The sequence below is a fragment of the Leucoraja erinacea genome, unplaced genomic scaffold, assembly GCF_028641065.1.
Source record: "Leucoraja erinacea ecotype New England unplaced genomic scaffold, Leri_hhj_1 Leri_82S, whole genome shotgun sequence".
NCBI classification, from domain to species: domain Eukaryota; kingdom Metazoa; phylum Chordata; class Chondrichthyes; order Rajiformes; family Rajidae; genus Leucoraja; species Leucoraja erinaceus.
Genome location: NW_026576762.1, coordinates 53353 through 63793, shown reverse-complemented (window position 1 = coordinate 63793; position 10441 = coordinate 53353). Strand labels below are relative to the sequence as shown.

Here is a 10441-nt window from a genome sequence, read left to right as displayed (position 1 = left end):
TTAGTGTTACTCAGAATGTGGCTTCACGCACAGGCTTATTAGAGTTCTCTCTCTCTCTCTCTCTCTCTCTCTCTCTCTCTCTCTCTCTCTCTCTCTCTCTCTCTCTCTCTCTCTCTCTCTCTCTCTCTCTCTCTCTCTCTCTCTCTCTCTCTCTCTCTCTCTCTCTCTCTCTCTCTCTCTCTCTCTCTCTCTCTCTCTCTCTCTCTCTCTCTCTCTCTCTCTCTCTCTCTCTCTCTCTCTCTCTCTCTCTCTCTCTCTCTCTCTCTCTCTCTCTCTCGCTATCTCTCTCTCTCTCCGTCTCTCTCTATCTCTCTCTCTATTCTGTGAGTGTCCTCTCCATCTTTCAGCAGCTCTCTCTCAGTCGTCTCGCCCCCTGCTGGTCTCTTCTCGTCTCCGTCTCTCTCTGCTCTCTTAGTCCATTCAATAAGTATGTTCCATTTCCCGCAATAAGTATGTTTCATTAAACTTTTTAATTTTAAGTAATATCGTCTACTCCTCTCCTTCCTCCTCTGCTCTTGCAAGTTCGGTGGAATCCAGGGCCACCTCTTGGATAGTCCTTCTCCAGCGACGCCATGTCCTCCCGCGCGTCCTGGAACTCTCCTTCCTCCAGTCCCTCTCCCATGTACCAGTGGACAAAGGCCCGCTTGGCGTACATCTTGTCCAACTTCAGGTCCAGGCGGGTCCAGGCCATGGCGATGGCGGTGGTGTTGCTCAGCATGCAGAGAGCGCGTTGCACCTTGGCCAGGTCGCCCCCGGGCACCACCGTCGGGGGCTGGTAGTTGATGCCCACCTGCGGGGGTTGGAAAGTGCACACATTGGATATCAATTCCGGGACCCCTGTCAACATGCGAGCTGCTCCCAACCCCTTCACCGTGTAAACCCCGTGTTCTGTGTGAATTGCAGCGCCTCTGTTCCCCGGGTGATGGCGCAGGAAATGGGGAATGTGCAAATTCTTTGCTTCTCCCCCTATTAGTTGCTCAATATTCCCTGGAGGATTTTTACTGGAAGAAATAGATACTTCGGCCCACCGTCTACAAGCACATTAATCCCTTAAAATCCACCACACTCCTCCATTCCTTGCGCCCGCATCAGTACAGGATATCTCCTGCAAATGTAGGGTCGGGTTAAAACATTCCCATGGGATGACTTCAGTGCGTTGGGGTGTTGAGTAGGGAGGGAACAGTGGGGAGAATGGGAGAGGTCCTTGTTCAATTATTGTCGATGAATACAGGGACATCTATTTAACATTTCTAGCTGTGCCGTTCACCTGAGGTATCGGACAAACATAGCCAATGCCCCTCCTCCACCGGGTACACAAGACTTTGTCTCAAATCCTTCACTTACCTTGAACCCGGTTGGACACCAGTCCACGAACTGGATGCTGCGCTTACTCTTGATGGTGGCGATGGCGGCGTTGACGTCCTTGGGGACCACATCCCCACGGTACAACATGCAGCACGCCATGTATTTGCCATGGCGGGGATCGCACTTCACCATCTGGTTGGCCGGCTCGAAGCAGGCGTTTTCGGGGACCGACAATTGCTCGTGGTAAGCCTTCTCGGCCGAGATCAGTGGCGCGTAGGTGGCGAGCGGGAAGTGGATGCGCGGGTAGGGGACCAGGTTGGTTTGGAACTCAGTTAGGTCCACGTTGAGGGCGCCGTCGAAGCGCAGCGAGGCGGTGATGGACGACACGATCTGCGCGATCAGGCGGTTGAGGTTGGTGTAGGTGGGGCGCTCGATGTCCAGGTTCCGCCGACACACGTCGTAAATGGCCTCGTTGTCCACCATGAAGGCGCAGTCGGAGTGCTCCAGGGTGCAGTCGGTGACCAGCACCGCGTTGTAGGGCTCGACCACGGCGGTGGAGATCTGCGGCGCCGGGTAGACGGAAAACTCCAGCTTGGATTTCTTACCGTAGTCCACGGAAAGTCTCTCCATGAGGAGGGAGGTGAAGCCCGAGCCGGTGCCGCCACCGAAACTGTGGAAGATCAGGAACCCCTGCAGTCCGGTGCATTGGTCAGCCTTGGATAAAACGGAAATCATGAATAGAATACCGGATGTGACATTAATGATGTACGACACCAAATTGCCTCTGAGTTTGAGTTCGTGAAGTTAGGACAGGAATGATCGAGTAACATTGCCTATTCAAGTCTATCCCAACATTTACATGCTTGTCTGGACTCGGGGGATTTAGCTGAATTGGGTTGCTGTACGTGAGAACTCTTCCCATCCACATTTAGAAACATAGAAACATAATTGTATATGTTCCTATAAGAAACCCCCTCATCCTTCTAAACTCCAGTGAATTTCTGTTCAATTCACTTTCGAAATTCGGTAAGTTATTCGGCCTCCGTCGTGTTACAGCAAGGGGCTCCTGCTTTAAATTTGAGTTGGCTTGACAAGAAAGTTATACAGCTATGCTAAGGCGGCATTGGGGGTATTCTGTGCTGTTCCGGTTGCTCCATTTCGGGACGGACGTCCAGACATAAATGAGGGCGCAGATGAGTTTCGCCAGAATTATGCCCGGATTTGAGAACTTTAGCTATGCAGACAAATTGGATACGTGTGGATTATTTTTGTAATCCCAGATACCCGATAATTTAACTTCGGAGTCACGTGAGTGATTCCGTGAAGAACCCGCTCAGTGCGCAGGCGCGGCATTAACGCCAGCAGTGCAACAGCGGCCAGGCGGGAGTCGGGCGCTCCCGCTACTAGCCTGAAAGAAAGGAACGTTAGGTAAGTACTTACCTTCATCGGTCTTTGCCTTGTGTTTTTTGCTCCAGGGGGAGCAAAGCAGCAGAGGGAAGCGGCCCCCGTTCGACTCCAGCGAAGGAGCCGACAGTGGAGGGGGCAGAGGCGGCAACGGGACCGCACACGCTGCGGTCCACAGACACGGGTGCTGCGCTGATGCCCGGTCCGCTAAACAGCTGTCTGACTAACAGCAGCGGACTGGAGGGAAATTTAAAAACCGGCCGGCACCCCTGCAGACTCCCGACAAGGAGACTCGCCGCCCGAGAACCGCTGAAATGCCGCCCGAAAACGGCAGACAGCCTCTATCAACAAGGTCAGGACCAAACCTCAGGCTGGAGACAGACACGGAAGATGGGATCAGCACTTCAAACAAAAAACAAGAATGTCTGTTTCCCCAAGCCAGAGGAAGGTCAAGGAGCTAAAAACTCCAGCAAGACTGCTTCAGGAGCAGGGGCAAGTCCGCAAAGGGAGCTAACACTCCCACTCCAGTGCTATTGCACTGGCCATCTCCCTTGTCGAGGGATTGATGGGACCAGAGCTGGGCTGGTCAAGAAGAGGGGTCAGTGGCTGAACAACATCGGGAGTATGCTTGAGGTACAGGATCAGGAACAGCTGCTGGGTGTGGCCGCTATGTGGAATCACCACTAGCGAGATGAATTTCAGTCTCAACTGACGGACCAGCTTACTACCTGTTCTTTTCAAAGAACTTCTCCAAGACAGGTAGTCGTGAGGTGTTGGATTCATCACGCCTCCCCTAAATTGCATTACTCAAAGTGCCCACCATTATTGGGGGATACATTGAGCATCGCTCTCAAAAAACCCAATATTTAAAAAATGAATTTGATATGCCTGATGTCGGCTATCGTTCGCATGCTCTTCCAGAGGTCAGGGTAGTATGGCAAAACACCTGACCCTACTGTTCGCAGTGCTCCGCAACTTCTCAGGAAGTTATAAAACCTGTCCTCAACTAAACATTCACAAGACTGTGAGAACGCCGACCTCACAACAACTTAGCCAGACAGCAGGATCTGTGATCAAGCCAAGTTTTTAAAAAGGTACACAAAAAAGCTGGAGAAACTCAGCGGGTGCAGCAGCATCTATGGAGCGAATGAAATAGGCAACGTTTCGGGTCGAAACCCTTCTTCAAACAAAGTTTTTAAAAAACTGGACGACGTGTCAAAAATATCGGCGTAAGGGGGCAGGGTCTGGAATGAGCACCACGCGTAAACCAGTCAGCAGTACCTCTAATGCATCCACCAGCTGGGTATACCTTATGGTACTGGTGAAAGCTCGGGGCCTGCATGCCAATCCTGTAAGCCTTTCAGGCCAGGGCCCAGAGCAGGCACCAGGGAAAATGCGCCACCCCCACCACGTCATACGACGTGTAAGACTCGTTGGACCGGGAGGAAACAGAAGAATACCCATAACCATGGAGGTAGGTGGGTCTGGTTCCTGCCAGCATATAGAGAACAAGGGTGCTCTACTAACAGGGGGGCGATTACACTTGTTTAAAGAAGCATGGGGTAATGTCACGAGTAACAAGTATATACTCAACAGCAATAGTGGATACAAAATTCAGTTTATATCAGAGATATTACCGCCAGTTCAACATTGGCCCCTAAGGGAACTTACTCCCTCCGAGGAAGAAAAGCGGGAGGGACAAGCTGAACTGGTGATGCTTATCACAAATGGGGTCATCAAAAAGACCAAACATGAACCTTTCGAATTTGTATCGAATATAGTCACTAAAACCAAAACAGATGGTGGATGTCGCATCATCATTGACTTAACATCACTAAATAATTTTGTTGAGTATATACATTTCAAGATGGAGACGTTTGTTACTGCCAGACAACTGATCTCCAAAGGATGCTTTATGGCAAGCATTGTTATTAAATATGCTTACTATCTAATACCCATACACAAGGATCATTGCAGATACCTAAAATTTATCTGGTTGGGGCAGCTGTGGCAGTATAGAGCATTGCCCAATGGTCTAACTTCAGCCCCTAGACAATTCACCAAAATATTAAGAGTAGCCATGGGAATACTAAGGAAACAAAAGCATATTGTCATAGCATATCTGGATGATATTCTCATAGTAGGGAAACGAAGGAATTGGCTGTGGCAGCAGTATTAGCTACAAAACAGCTCCTTGAAACGCTGGGGTTCGTCCTACTCCAGATAAATCTAGGTTGAAGCCATCTACTACCATGGACAAATCGGACCTTTGCACTATCAAAATCTACAAAGAACAAAGGTACATGCACTAAAACGATATTCGGGTCACTATGATCGAATCATGAAATTACCCACTGGAGCTATATCAGAGCTACAGTGGGGGGGGGGGGGGGGCAGAGAATGTGTGGCACAGTTTCAGCCCTATCATCATCACTAACCCTACTTTAGTTATTAATCAGATGCCAGTGCTCAAGGCTGGGGGGGGGGGGGGGGGGGGGGGGCAACTAACTCCATATCCAGCACAGGTGCCAGATGGACTAAACCAGAGTCATCATTACCACACACACTGGGCATCAATTTAGAAATGTTGGGCGCCTATTATGATTTTAAAAGCATATGCATCTAAAATGCAGCACTTGCATGTGCGGTTACGGATTGATAATACTACGGTGGTGGCTTATATTAACCATATGGGGAGCATAAAATCATTATCGTGCGACAAATTGGTCAATCAGATCTGGCAATGGTGTGTCGAAAGACATATTTTACTATCGGCTGCCTATCTACTAGGTATGCTAAATACAGTGGCAGACACCAGGTCACGGAAAAAAATTAATGATAACATCGAATGGATGTTAAACCCAAAATATTTGCTAAAGTTATTAAGCAATATGGAACGCCAGATATCGATTTGTTTGCATCAAGACTGAATCACCAGTTACCTATGTATGTGACTTGGGAACCAGACCGGAGGCAGCAGCGGTAGATGCCTACACGCTGGATTGGGGAAATTTCTGCTTTTTGCTTTCCCTCCCTTCTGCCTCATCAGTCGGGTACTTCGCAAAATACAGATGGACTCTGCTTCTGGGATATTGATGGTGCCCGACTGGCCTACACAGCCATGGTTCCCAGTTCATCACGACATGGTGGTCGAGTCACCTATGGATTTCCCTAGTGGACCACGGTTGTTGACTCACGCAGTATCAGGCATAAGCCACCCATGCCATGAAAACATCAAACTCCTGGGTTGTAGGTTTTGAATAGACCTTACCAGGGACTGGGATTATCCGAATGAACAATCACCACCATGTCGGCATCCCTGCGAACATCCACCAGGAGGCAGTATTTAACCTGTATCAAAAATGGGAGAAGTACTGCCAGGAAACAGGGACAACATATGCAACTGCCACAACCACCGACGTGCTGGAGTTCCTGGCCCGTCTACACCATGACGAAGGGATCAGTTACAGTGTCAATACAGCACGAAGCGGCCTGTCTGCTTACCTAAAACCAGCAGGACAGCAGGCCATGGGATCCCATCCTCTGGTGGTAAAACTCATGAAGGGCATTTTTAATATTAAGCCCCTAAACCCAGGTATACCCATGTTTGGGATATCAGTGTGGTATTGTCATACCTCAGGGAATGGCCACGAGCTAGATCCCTCAGCCTCGAGCAATCTACATTAAAGACGCTCATGTTAATGGCACTCGCATCCGCTCAGAGGGTCCAGTCGCTGCACAAGTTAAGACTGGACAACATGGAGGTCGCCCCAGACCAGATTACGTTCATCATTCTAGGTCTGGTGAAACAAAGCAGGCCAGGAACGCCCAATCCACTGGTGGTATTCCGGGCCTACCCACCAGAGCCAAGGTTGTGTGTGGTGACCCATCTACAACAATATATAGACACAACCCACAATCTCAGAGGGAGAGAAAAAGCCATGGGTCAGCCACAAGAAACCTCGCCATTTCACGGTGGCTCAAACAGGTACTGAAAGCTGCCGGAATAGACAATAATACATTTAAATCCCATTCCACTAGGGCAGCATCGACATCAGCGGCTGAACGAATGGACGTCCCGGTTGACCACATTCTCAATACGGCAGGATGGTCGAGGGAAACGACGTTCAGAACGTTTTATAATAAACCGTTGATAAAGCCTGACTTATTTGCAGACAGAATATTACAAACTGCAAATATTTAATTTAAGCTCGGGGGAGCTATTTATTTTTGTTATTGTTAATAAATGCCTTTCTGTTTCTTGAAAAAACAGATCCATTGGTTGATTACGATAACACTTCCTCCCTCAAGAACTCCGGCAGTGAGTGAAATAAAAACTGTTACACGGTTTGAAATCACAGACCTTTGAAGTCTTCACGGAATCACTCACGTGACTCCGAAGTAAAATAGTAAGATTAAACGAGAATTTACCAGTTCGAAGTTTGATCTGTATTTTATGAGGAGTTACGATGAGGGATTACGTGCCCTCCGCTCCCACCCTCATTATATAGATCAAACTAGTAAACTGATGTCTCCTTATCTTTACTATGTTTACTTCAAATAACTGTGTCTTTTTTTATTTTTTATTTATTTATTTTTTTTATTAGAAGTACGGTAAATTACAATCCTACACAACACAACACATATATCTTAATACATTTTTTGTACCGCTTCATTTTTTTTTAACTTTAAGAAAAAGGTAGAAGTAAGGAAAGTAAAGAAAGTGCAAGAGAGTCGTGCAGTGCAAGAGTGTAAGGAAAAGAGAGCCCCTTAGGAAAGAAGTTAGAGAAGGAAGTAAAGTGAGAAAATAGACCCTAGAAAAGAAAGAAAGAGAAAATAGAAACAATCGCTCTATTATAACATTAAACTCCGCAGAAAGGGGACTACCAACCAAGTCTGTTTTTGTTATTTTACCTCCCGTTACCAGGTCCTGATTCCGCTTATTTATATATTTGTTTTTTTTAGATTACTATTGCACCTCATACTTGTAATGGGTCCAGAAACATAGACCACATCTTTTGGAATTGGTCTGCTTTACCTGCTAGGAGGAATCTCATCTCTTCCAGATGTAATGTTTCAAACATATTTGATATCCACATTTTTATTGTTGGTGTCGGCGCATTTTTCCAGAATTTAAGTATAAGCTTTTTTCCCATTATTAGCCCGTAATTAAATAAATTCTTCTGAAACACGTTTAATTCAGGATTACCTTCCGATATTCCGAAGATAATCCATTCTGGTTTTGGTACCAGTTTTATTTTGATCAATTTTGAAAAAATATCAAATATTTCATACCAGAATTTTTGGATTTTTGTACAAAAAACAAAAGAGTGCGCTATGGTAGCTTCTTGACATAGGCATTTATCACAGATTGGTGAAACATTAGGGAAGATTTTATTTAATTTAGTTTTTGAATAATATAATCTATGTAATGTTTTAAATTGGATGAGCGTATGTCGTACGTTGATCGAACATTTATGCACCTGTAGTAAATGATTATCCCAGGTCTCTGAGATTTTTATAGCTAATTCTTGTTCCCAATCTTTTCTAATTCCATCTGTTGTGGGTATTTCTATGTTTAAAATGATATTATATAGGTACGATATTAAATTAGCTGATTCCGCCTTGGTCTTCATTGCTTCATCCAATAAATCGGAAGACATATTATGATAGTCTTTTGTGTGTGTTTTTTCAGATAATCACAAATTTGAAGATATCAATATTGGTTATTTTTCAAATTATATTTCAGTTGTAGTTGTTGAAATGATAGTAAATTCCCCAATTCATACAGATCTTCGAGCGTTTTAATTCCCATTCTTTCCCATTGTATAAATGATTTGTCTATGATTGATGGTTTAAACGATGGATTATTGACTATTGGTATTAAAAGAGATAGGTTTCTTAATTTTAAAGTCTGTTTTGTTTGTTTCCATGTTCTTATTGTGTTATGTATAATTGGATTTTTATTATAATTTTTATTATTCAAATTTGTTGGTGAGAGGATGGTCGCTCCTATATTACTCGGGGAGCAGTCCCATTTTTCCATTACCATCCAGTCCGCCTGCTGTGTAGAATTGTCCAGCAGGTGAATCATATTTTTAATATTTACTGCCCAGTTATAATACATAAAATTAGGGAGTGCTATACCCCCCAACTCTTTTCGTTTATTAAGGTGTGCTATTTGTATTCTATGGGATTTATAATCCCATATAAAATTTGTAATGCCTGAGTCCAATTTTTTGAAAAACGTTTTTGGGAGGTATATAGGTATTGATTGAAATAGGTATTAAATAACTGTGTCTATCTATGATTCCACACCGCTGCTTGGAAGTATAGCGTGCCTGCGCACTGAGCGGGTTCTTCACGTAATCCCTCATCGTAACTCCTCATAAAATACAGATCAAACTTCGAACTGGTAAGTTCTCGTTTAATCTTACTAGTAAATAATGTCATTGATAGACATGGAATTATACTGTATGGAAACAGGAATACAGGATTTATGCAGTGCGGTTGGACAGTTTGTTTCGGAGACCTGATAGATATTTATACAAATACTATATATGTACTTAGAATATGTATTGAGAACCCTTTTACCGATATCTGGAAAAGTCACAGTAGGCTGGACATTGCTTTAAGGTGTGGTAGGTGCACAGTGCACGCAGTTCTCAGATTACGCTGGGGATAGGGACACACTATCGGAAGTTCGGTGGTAATACAAGAATTCTGGGACCTTCTATTGCAGGTCCACATACCACCTTCCGGATACGATCCAGCACCAGGTCCACGATCTCCTTGCCGACCGAGCAGTGTCCCCGGGCGTAGTTATTGGCCGCGTCCTCCTTTCCCGTGATGAGCTGCTCGGGGTGGAAGAGCTGCCGGTATGTGCCGGTCCGCACCTCATCTGCAGTGTGGAGAGCAGGGAACAGATAATTAACCAGCGCCACAAAACGCCCCCCCTTCCTTGCACGAGTGGTGGAGGCTGTTTTGGTATCTGTAATTGGATATATGGTTATATGGTTATATTGAATGGGCAGGTGGTACAAGGGAAAACCCCCCCGTTCGAAGGACCGAGATGGCCTACGCGTGGACATTTTGAGACTATCCCAGACATAAGAGCCCTCGACTGCCATTTCAAATTACCGATCACCGTGGGCTCCAAATCGACGAATACGGCCCGCGGGACGTGCTTGCCCGCCCCCGTTTCGCTGAAGAAGGTGTTGAAGGAGTCGTCGCCGGCCCCGATGGTCTTGTCGCTCGGCATCTGTCCATCCGGCTGGATCCCGTGCTCCAGGCAATAGAGCTCCCAGCAAGCGTTGCCAATCTGGCACCCGGCCTGGCCGACGTGAACTGAAATACACTCGCGCTGGGGGGGGGGGATGGGGGGGGGACACGTGATAAGTACCGGAATCGGATAACTTGCCATAGTGTTGTGCTCAGAGGCGGGGAGAGTGGGGTGGGGCTTAAAATCACCGGGTTACTCTCAGGTGCGTCCCATCGTATGCCAATGTCCCACCTTGTGTGGGGCGCAAAGTCTACAGAGGTTTCCGTTCAGGTTTCCTAAGTGGGACAGGGGCATCACGCTCCTTCCAACCCTGGTAATGCAAAACTTCCTCCAGTTAGATGACTGTTGTCTCGCTAGTGACTGGATCCAGAACGCCACGGACCGATTGCAGGGCATCCTCAAGGGTGAAGGTGAGCAGCCGGAAATGGTATTGCATGTCGGCACAAATGA

The 10441-nt window shown here is 46.4% G+C and overlaps 1 pseudogene; it reads right to left on the bottom strand.

Moving 5' to 3' along the window:
* Positions 1-461: 461 nt before the first annotated feature.
* LOC129694865 (tubulin alpha-1B chain-like) lies at positions 462-10068 on the bottom strand (annotated as a pseudogene).
* Between the last annotated feature and the right edge of the window lie 373 nt (positions 10069-10441).